Below are 10590 nucleotides of genomic sequence, written 5' to 3'. Positions count from 1 at the left end.
GGGGGTAGACTGGAGCCGGAGTTCAAACTCTGGGGCTTCCATTGCAATATAGACATATCCTTAGACTCCCAGTCTGGTTCTCAGGATACTCCTGGGGTAGTGTTCCTATGTACACAGGTCCCTTTAAGAGGTGCATGGACCCAGACTATCTGTTATCAGCTAATTTAAGGTGTCCAGCTAAGCAGTTAATTGAATAAGGAGTACCCAGGCCTGATAAAAGGCCATCAGGGCTCTGTTGCAGAGAGGTGCTCATAGAAAGAGAAGCTCTTCTAAGGCAGAGGTGCTTCCTGAGACCACAGGTGCCAAAGAGGAGGGCTATGCAACCATATAGTCCAACAGAGGGACTTTAGTTCAAGATTATTTCTGTTTAATAAAGCAGGACCCCAGCAAGGGAATTTTGTCTTACATCCTTTTGGACAGTGTGGAGTTCTTAAGAGGGTCCGAGAGAACAGAAATAATGCAGGGAGTGCTTGCAGCATCACAGTAGGTTAGCAGGGACTGGGGCAGCTACAGGGCAGGCACGCTAGGACTCAGACCTTATGACAAAGCCACAATAAATGGTGCAGTGAAGCTTCATAACGCTCTGTTGATGTAGGGAACTATAATCTATTCCATTTTACAGACAGGGAAGTGCAAGTACAGAAAAGCTGTAACTTCCTCTAGGCCACCCAGGAAGTCTGTTGTAGAGCTGGGAACAGAACTGGGAATGGTAAGTCAGTGCTGAATTTTAGCCCCAAGACCATGGTTTCCCATCAACTCAGTCTGGAAATTTTGCATGTATAAAGGCTGGAGGATTGTCCCTGGTTACAGAAAATTACTCAGTTCATGCAGCGATCACACACTTTTTGCCACCTGAGAGTGAGCCCAGGTTGAAGGCTGGATTATTGAAACATCAATGATATGATACAGACAATGTTGTTTTGTATTTGAGGAGTACATTACTAAAATCATAAAATGAGAGCCCAAACCTGCATTGCTTGCACACCCAAAACCTCAGTGAGAGTGGGGAGTGTGCAAAAGAATGCAGTATCCCCAAGTGACTAAATAAGCCCCAAGTGAGTAACTTCCTATTAAGAAGACCCCTGTTGTGAGCATCGAGGAGGAGGAGGCAGGTGTATGTGTGTGGGTGATGCAGTGGGGGACTTTATACAGTTCCTGGCTCCTGACATGGTTTAAGTCCTCCAGAGTCAAGCCAGGTGAACACACATGACCCCACAGATGAAGGGGAAGGAAGCTCAGGTAAGTTTGTACAGGAATTAATCCTTATATACTAAGTCCTATCTCAGTGCAAGGAACTGGACTAGATGACCGATCAAGGTTCTTTCTAGTCCTAGATTTCCATGATTTTTTTCCCCTTATTCAAGTTCTGAAAATACATGAGAACTGTGCATCCTGTACTAGCAATGCTCCCGAGAATTGCCCTGAGTTATGTGGGACAGCGTTTCTCAACGAACAATCCATGAACTGGTGCCAGTCCCTGAGATCTCCCTGACACAGTTTAGGAAGACAGCAAGCCAGTCCCTGGTATCATAAAGGTTGAGAAACACTGGTGTAGAGTGTGTGCTTCTGCCAGAGAGAGGCAGAGATTGAGAAGAGGCACACCGGACTATGCGAGTTTACAAAAACAATGCCAAAATTATGGGCTGGAATAGGCATGATGGGCTGGAGAAATTGGCATGGTGGGGACTTGACCTCTAGCTTACAGAAATCGTCGGGCAAACCATTGGCATCCCACAAAGCTCTGCAAAAATGTTGCATAAGGCAGCACAGGACACACTGAGATACCTACCTGTGGTGCACTGCATTTGATGCTGATGCGACCATGCCTCAGGAGGCCACACACAGTACTGACGCAAGCACCCAAGTGTGCATGTGTACGAGTGACATGCTAGAGTCAGCAGCTATACGGTGACATATACATTATACAACTTTGTAATGTAGACATGACTTAAGAGCTTTTAGGTGACTGATAGTTTCTGTGGAAGCTGTAATGATTTAGAAGGGCATTGAACTCCGTACCCTTTATTTGGAGGTTCCTGTCATTATACAGAAAGTCCCAGGCCAAGTTTACATTGCTAATTAGGTCTTAATTGTTCAGTGTTACTTTCTGATAGGTTTTTGTAGTGATTCACCTTTTTAGAACCTATCGCCTTTTTCTTCTGGTTGGCTCTTCTGTCACTGGGACAGCCATTCACAATGACGCTTATTCACCTTTGTCTTCTTGAGCCAGGCCAAATGGATAAAACCTAGGGCCTGAGTCTCAAAGTCAATGAGAGTCTTTCTATAGATTTCAAAGGCTTTAGATCAGGCCTTGAAAGAGCTGGAACATCCCTCATTTATATTAATGAAGGGTTATCTTGAAATAAAATATGAGGAAATAGAGCATTATCCTTGATAGGGGGAGTAACAAATTTGGGCCAGATTCCTGCAGTCAAGGAAACTGAGAAGAGACAGAGTCTCATATCCTTTCTTAATATTCATTTGATTACTGCATACCTGAGGCCTTGTTTACACACAAATGTTTTACCGCTTTAACTGTACAGTTGTAGTTAAATGGTACAACCCTCCTAGTGTGGATGCAGTTATATCAGTATAAATGTGTTTATACTGACATAACTTATTGCTGTATGGGAAAAGGTAAAAGCTATACTGGTATACGGCACTTTTACACTGATATAGCTGCATCCACACTAAAAGTTTTACTGGTATAACAATTTCAGTGGAAAAAAAATCACACTCCTAACTGAAATAGTCATGCTGGTACAAAATCCACGTGTGAACCAGTAAATTATACCAGGTTTTCAGAGGCTATACCATTTGCAAATGGGATCCTTGATGTGAAGTAGGATTTTTCCATGGGTTGGGGGTGACTAGACTCAATATTCGGTCCTTAGGGCTCATGTGAAGCCGATCTCTACAGAAGTAACTTGTGTGAAGATGAATATCACTAGTCACCACTTTTGCACTTAAAAAAATGGGTAAATCAGTTGCTCAAGGGCATATATAATGGCCTTCAGAAATTGGAAAACGGCTGTGTTTTTCTGTGCTCACATATCTATTGGCACAGCTGCTTCAGCCATCCAGGCATCTGAATTATTCTGACATCAGAAAAAACATTGAAACAGAGACCGATTATGATCACGTTGCTTGTGTTATTTTAATAATGTGGGCTGCTGATCACTGGGGACAGAGCTGTGTCACCTAGCACATTGCACTAAGAGTGTAGGTAGGATTTACGTCAAGTGCCAAGAAGTAGGACGTTAGGCTCCCTGGAATGATTATTTCTTATTTCCTATCAATTTGCAGTGGCTATCCTAGGAATAGCCTAATATTACTTTGCAGTTTCATACATCTGCTCTACTGACTGAAGTAAATTACTGTCCCTGACTAGATGAAAGCCAGACAACTGCAAAATAACACAAATAAATAAAAATAAAACCCATATGAAAATACAGTAGTTTCTAAAGCTGTTCACTTACTGAGGCCTGGTCTACAGTACGCTGTTATTTTGGAATTTGCCGAGTTACCTCGAAATAAAACTGGTTCCGTCCACATGACCAAACCTGTTTTTTCGATTTAAAAGGCTCTTTACTCCGATTTCTGTACTCCACCTCGGCAAGTGGAGTAGCGCTAATATCGAGATCGCAGTTCCAGGTTATAGGTACTGTGGACACAATTCGACGATATTGGCCTCCGGGAGCTATCCCAGAATGCTCCCTTGTGACTGCTCTGGACAACACTTTGAACTCTGATTCACTAGCCAGGTAGGCAGTAAAAGGCCCGGGAACTTTTGAATTTCCTGTTTGGTCACCATCGGCACAGGTGACCATCAGCACAGTCCACCATCACAGGTGACCATGCAGTCACGGATTTGCAGACGAGCTCCAGCATGGTCCGAACGGGAAGTACTGGATCTCATTGCATGTTGGGGAGACGAATCTGTTATGGCAGAACTGCATTCCGAAAAAAGAAACACAAATACTTACGCTAAAGTCTCCAGGGCCATGATGGAAAGAGGCTACTCCAGGGACACAGAACAGTGTCGTACAAAAATCAAGGAACTCAGGGAGGCAAACGGGTGCTCTGGGTCACAGCCCCATACATGCCGCTTCTATCATGAGCTGCATGCAGTTATGGGGAGTGACGACACCACTACTCCACCACTGTCCGTGGACACCTGCAAGGGGGGAGTAGCACGGAGTGAGGAGGATGAGTTTTTGGAGGATGAAGAGGAGGAGGAGGAGGACAGTGCACAGGCGGCAAGTGGGGAATCTGTTTTCCCCTGTAGCCAGGAACTATTCTTATTGCTGGAGCCAATAGCCTCCCCCTACCCCCAAAGCATGCTCCCGGACCATGACCCTGGAGAAGGCACTTCTGGTGAGTGAGAGCTTGATCGGAGCCATACGGCGGGGGGTGGGAGGGAAACCCATCTGCGCTGGGCTGTTCACATTTAGTTTAAAGGGCTCATCCCTGCTCAGAGCCTCATCGGAGCCCCGTGGTGTGTGGGGGGGAGGGTGTTGTGTGAAGCGATCATCCCAGAGAGGCCACAGGCTGCCTGCAAGCTGAATTCTGTTGTCTGGCCGCTGCCTGCAGCTGAATTCTGTTGCCTAGCCGCGTGTGACGGCTTACTCACACCAAAGTAGCAGGCACTTCAGTATAAGAAGCAGAATGAGACCTTGAACAGAAAGAACGTGTGCTGTGTACTATGAATTGCCTGTTTCACTGAGAAACAGTGTCCCCTTTGTTCTCTAAAATGTATCTTTTAAAATACTACCCTCCCTTTTTCTCTTCCTGCAGCAGGTGCAAATGTTTCAATGCGGCCCCTATCTACTCCATCCCAGAGACTGGTCCAGATTAGAAGGTGGAAAAAAAGAACTCAGGATGACACGTTTGCCAAGCTCATGCAGTCCTCCCACACTTATAGGGCCCAGTTGAATGCGTGGAGGCAAACAATTGCGAAGTCGCATAAAGCGTTACATGAATACGAAGAGAGGAGGGATGTGCGCGATGAGAGCAGGCAGGATGCTATGGTCGAACTCATGGGGGAGCAAACTGACATGCTCTGCTGTATGGTGGATCTAATGCAGGAAAGGCAGCAAGACCACAGACTGCCACTGCAGCCCCTGTATAACCGCCCACCCTCCCTCTTCCCCAAGTTCCATAGCCTCCTCTCCCAGACACCTAAGAATATGGTGGGGGGGGGCCTACGGGGACCCACACAGTCAACCCCAGAGGATTTCACAAGCAGCAGAAAGCTGGCATATCCTAAATTTTGATTTGGTTTCTGGTCTTGTCCTTCCCTCCTCCTCCACCCCCCAACCCAATACCTCCCCTCCCCCATCTAGCGTCTGACTTCTCTCAATGTTTTGTGCAACAAATAATAAAGAACGGTTTTTAAACAATTGTGACTTTATTTCCTTTCATGTATATATAGGGGGCGGGTAACTTTAAGAGAAAGAAACACAACTCTCACACCGTACCCTGGCCAGCCATGAAACTGACTTTCAAAGCTTCTCTGATGTGCAGTGCGCCGTGCTGCACTCTTCTAATCACCCTGTTGTCTGGCTGTGCGAAACTGGCCGCCAGGCGAGTTGCCTCAACCTCCCACCCCACCATAAATGTCTCCCCCTTACTCTCACAGATATTGTGGAGCACACAAAAAGCAGCAATTACAATTGGAATATTGGTTGTGCTGAGATCTAACTGAGTCAGTAAACTGCGCCAGCGCGCTTTCAAACGTCCAAACATTCTACCACCACACATTCACATTCTACCACCATTCTGCATTTGCTCAGCCTATAGTTGAACTGCTCCTTACTACTGTCCAGGGTGCCTGTGTACAGCTTCATAAGCCATGGCGTTAAGGGGTAGGCTGGATCCCCGAGGATAACTATAGGCATTTCAACATCCTGAACAGTAATTTTCTGGTCTGGGAAGTAAGTTCCTTCCTGCAGCTATTCAAACAGACCAGAGTTCCTGTCTGTACAAAGTGCAAGCTGGTCTCCATATTGGAAGAGAAGGTTTAAGGTCTGGAGAAACAAGTATCGACCCTGAGTTGCATAAGAGAAACTGAAGATTTCCTGGACAGATGTCAGGATATGCTTCTAGGGGCACAATGTTCTGTAGATTCGGAGCAGGCTGCACAGTGGGGACAGGAGAACGGTGAAGAAATTTGGCAGCATGTGACCTCCAGAAGGAGAAAGGGGAGTGTCCATATACCAGCAGCGCAGATACAGGTAAGCAACGATTTTCATGTTCTCTCCACAGGTACTAATGTGGAGAGTGGACTAGATGATACATCTGATGGAAGGGAACAGAAGGAGACTCTGCCGATTGGAGGGCATGAGATGCACTTTCCTAGGGATGGGGGTTCCACGACTACCACTCCAAAGAGGAGGAGGTGGGTGGTGGAAGTCGGGGACTCTCTTCTCAGGGGGATTGAGTTATCTATCTGCCGCCCCGACCTAGAAAACCGAGAAGTCTGCTGCTTGCCAGAAGTTAGGATTCATGCTGAGACGGAGAGACTGCTGAGACTCATCAAGCCCTCGGATCGCTACCCCTTCCTGCTTCTCCACCTGGGCACCAATGATACTGCCAAGAATGACCTTGAGCAGATCACTGCGGACTACGTGGCTCTGGGAAGAAGGATAAAGGAGTTTGCGGTGTAAGTGGTGTTCTCGTCCATCCTCCCCGTGGAAGGAAAAGATCTGGGTAGACACCATTGAATCATGGAAGTCAACGAATGGCTACGCAGGTGGTGTCAGAGAGAAGGCTTTGGATTCTTTGACCATGGGATGGTGTTCCAAGAAGGAGGAGTGCTAGGCAGAGACGGGGTCCACCTAACGAAGAGAGGGAAGAGCATCTTTGGAAGCAGGCTGGCTAACCTAGTGAGGAGGGCTTTAAACTAGGTTCACCGGGGGAAGGAGACCAAAGCCCTGAGGTAAGTGGGGATGTGGGATACCAGGAGGAAGCACGAGCAGGAGAATGTGAAAGGGGAGGGCTCCTGCCTCATACTAAGAAAGCAGGACAAACAGCAAGTTATCTCAAGTGCCTATACACAAATGCAAGAAGCCTGGGAAACAAGCAAGGAGAACTGGAAGTCCTGGCACAGTCAAGTGTAAGCAGTGTCAGGATGAGCTCCACCCTGACATCTGGTGGTGAGGTGTGGCAAGTTGTGGAAAAGAACTTCAGGGGCCGATCTCATTTGCATAGGCACACCCACCACGCCTAGAATGAGACCATAGCTGCCCAAATGGTCACTTTGGCTGCTGTGGGATCCCCAGTGTCTCTGTTATTGGGGCAGGAAGAATAAATTGTTATTACCCTGATTATGGGAACTGTGCTTGGAACTGTACGTGGCCTTTTGTTATGATGGAGGGATTCACCATCAACTAAGTAGCACTCGCTAGGCAAGGGTCATGGGTTCCAAAACTGTGTGAATAGAGAGAGGCTGGGGACAAGTATTAATACTTGATGGCATGGGCCCCTTGGTGAGGGCCTTACATGCTAATTGCACTTCCTCCTCTCTCCACTGTGGAATATCAGAGCTAATTTTGATTTCATTAGAAGTCTAGTTATAGGCTGCTGAGCTCACTTTGGGCTGACAGTGCACCAGCACTGGGGCTCCCCTACTATAAGCTGAATTCACCTAAGAGCTGAAATCACTGAGTATTGTGTTAAGTAGTGGGGGAGCCTGAAGATATATTGTGGAGCAGTTTGCGGGACGGCTGGTGAAGCAGTTCGACACGGAGCAGTGTGTGGATGGCAGGAGCTGCTTGTGGGCCGTGGAGCTGAGTGAAGGAGTTCGTGGGGCGGCTGGTGGAGCAGAGCGCAGCTGAGCGAAGGAGTTTGTGGGGCGGCTGGCGGAGCGGAGTGCAGCTGAGCGAAGGAGTTCATGGGGCGGCTGGCGGAGCGGAGCGCCGCTATGGAGCTATGGGGCGGTCAGCTTCAGATCACGTAAGGTGCCTCTTACCCCCGTCCCATTTCCACCCAGGTTGGGAGGTAAAGCTCCGCAGATAAACTTTCGAACTCTGGGGCTGCCCTGACCAGAGACAGAGACTTTTGGGGCATTGGACTTTTGGGACTTTGGGTGATTTGGGGTTGCTGGACTCAAGAACCAAAGGGAAAAGGGCATGCCCCAATTTGCCTGGGGTGGGTTTTTTTTGCTCATGGGTTGTGTTATGAATCCTGTTGGTGGTGTTTCCCCAACATAATGCCACATTGTTTCTCTCTGTTATTAAAAGGCTTTTGTTACACTCAGACTATGTGCTTGCGAGAGGGGAAGTATTGCCTCTTGGAGGCGCCCAGCGGGGGTGGTATATATTTGTCCCAGGTCACTGGGTGGGGGCTCGAGCCGGTTTGCATTGTGTTATTGGAATGGAACCCCTAGATATTGAACCCGGCCCTTGTTGCTGCCCACTCTGACGGGCAGAAGGGTTACACAAGGAATTATGATGTGATTGGAATAACAGAGACTTGGTGGGATAACTCACATGACTGGAGTACTGTCATCGATGGATATAAACTGTTCAGGAAGGACAGGCAGGGCAGAAAAGGTGGGGGAGTTGCACTGTATGTAAGAGAGCAGTATGACTGCTCAGAGCTCCGGTATGAAACTGCAGAAAAACCCAAGTGTGTCTGGATTAAGTTTAGAAGCGTGAGCAACAAAGGTGATGTCGTGTTGGGAGTCTGCTATAGACCACCGGATCAGGGGGATGAGGTGGACGAGGCTTTCTTCTGGCAACTAACGGAAGTTACTAGATTGCAGGATCTGGTTCTTATGGGAGACTTCAATCACCCTGATATCTGCTGGGAGAGCAATACAGCGGTGCACACACAACCCAGGAAGTTTTTGGAAAGTGTAGGGGACAATTTCCTGGTGCAAGTGCTGGAGGAAACAACGAGGGGCAGAGCTCTTCTTGACCTGCTGCTCACAAACCGGGAAGAATTAGTAGGGGAAGCAAAAGTGGATGGGAACCTGGGAGGCAGTGACCGTGAGATGGTCGAGTTCAGGATCCTGACACAGGGAAGAAAGGAGAGCAGCAGAATAGAGACCCTGGACTTCAGAAAAGCAGACTTTGACAACCTCAGGGATCTGATGGACAGGATTCCCTGGGAGAATGACATGAGGGGGAAAGGAGTCCAGGATAGCTGGCTGTATTTTAAAGAATCCTTATTGGGGTTACAGGAACAAACCATCCTGATGTGTAGAAAGAATAGTAAATATGGCAGGCAACCAGCTTGGCTTAACAGTGAAATCCTTGCTGATCTTAAACACAAAAAAGAAGTTTACAAGATGTGGAAGATTGGACAAATGACCAAGGAAGAGTATAAAAACATTCCTCGGGCATGCAGGAGTGAAATCAGGAAGGCCAAATCACACCTGGAGTTGCAGCTAGCAAGAGATGTTAAGAACAACAAGAAGGGTTTCTTCAGGTATGTTAGCAACAAGAAGAAAGTCAAGGAAAGTGTGGGCCCCTTACTGAATGTGGGAGGCAACCTAGTGACAGAGGATGTGGAAAAAGCTAATGTACTCAATGCTTTTTTTGCCTCTGTCTTCACGAACTAGGTCAGCTCCCAGACTGCTGCACTGGGCAGCACAGCGTGGGGAGGAGGTGACCAGTCCTCTGTGAAGAAAAAGTGGTTCGGGACTATTTAGAAAAGCTGGACGAGCACAAGTCCATGGGGCCGGATGCGCTGCATCCGAGAGTGCTAAAGGAGTTGGTGGATGCGATTGCAGAGCCATTGGCCGTTATCTTTGAAAACTCATGGCGATTGGGGGAGGTCCCGGACGACTGGAAAAAGGTTAATGTAGTGCCCATCTTTAAAAAAGGGAAGAAGGAGGATCCTGAGAACTACAGGCCAGTCAGCCTCACCTCAGTCCCTGGAAAAATCATGGAGCAGGTCCTCAAGGAATCAATTCTGAAGCACTTAGAGGAGAGGAAAGTGATCAGGAACAGTCAGCATGGATTCACCAAGGGCAAGTCATGCCTGACTAATCTAATTGCCTTCTATGAGGAGATAACTGGCTCTGTGGATGAGGGGAAAGCAGTGGACATGTTGTTCCTTGACTTTAGCAAAGCTTTTGTCATGGTCTCCCACAGTATTCTTGCCAGTAAATTAAAGAAGTATGGGCTGGATGAATGGACTATCAGGTGGATAGAAAGTTGGCTAGATTGTCGGGCTCAACAGGTAGTGATCAATGGGTCCATGTCTAGTTGGCAGCCGGTATCAAGTGGAGTGCCCCAAGGGTCGGACTACGGGCTGGTTTTGTTCAATATCTTCTTTGATGATCTGGAGGATGGTGTGGATTGCACCCTCAGCAAGTTTGCAGATGACAGTAAACTGGGAGGAGAGGTAGATACGCTGGAGGGTAGGGATAGGATACAGAGGACCGTAGACAAATTAGAGGATTGGGCCAAAAGAAATCTGATGAGGTTCAACAAGGACAAGTGCAGACTCCTGCATTTAGGACGGAAGAATCCCATGCACCGCTACAGACTATGGACTGAATGGCTAGGCAACAGTTCTGCAGAAAAGAACCTACGGGTTACAGTGGACGAGAAGCTGGATATGAGTCAACAGTGTGCC

This window comes from Lepidochelys kempii, chromosome 6, assembly GCF_965140285.1.
Source record: "Lepidochelys kempii isolate rLepKem1 chromosome 6, rLepKem1.hap1, whole genome shotgun sequence".
Classification (NCBI taxonomy): domain Eukaryota; kingdom Metazoa; phylum Chordata; order Testudines; family Cheloniidae; genus Lepidochelys; species Lepidochelys kempii.
This window is presented reverse-complemented; position numbering follows the sequence as displayed.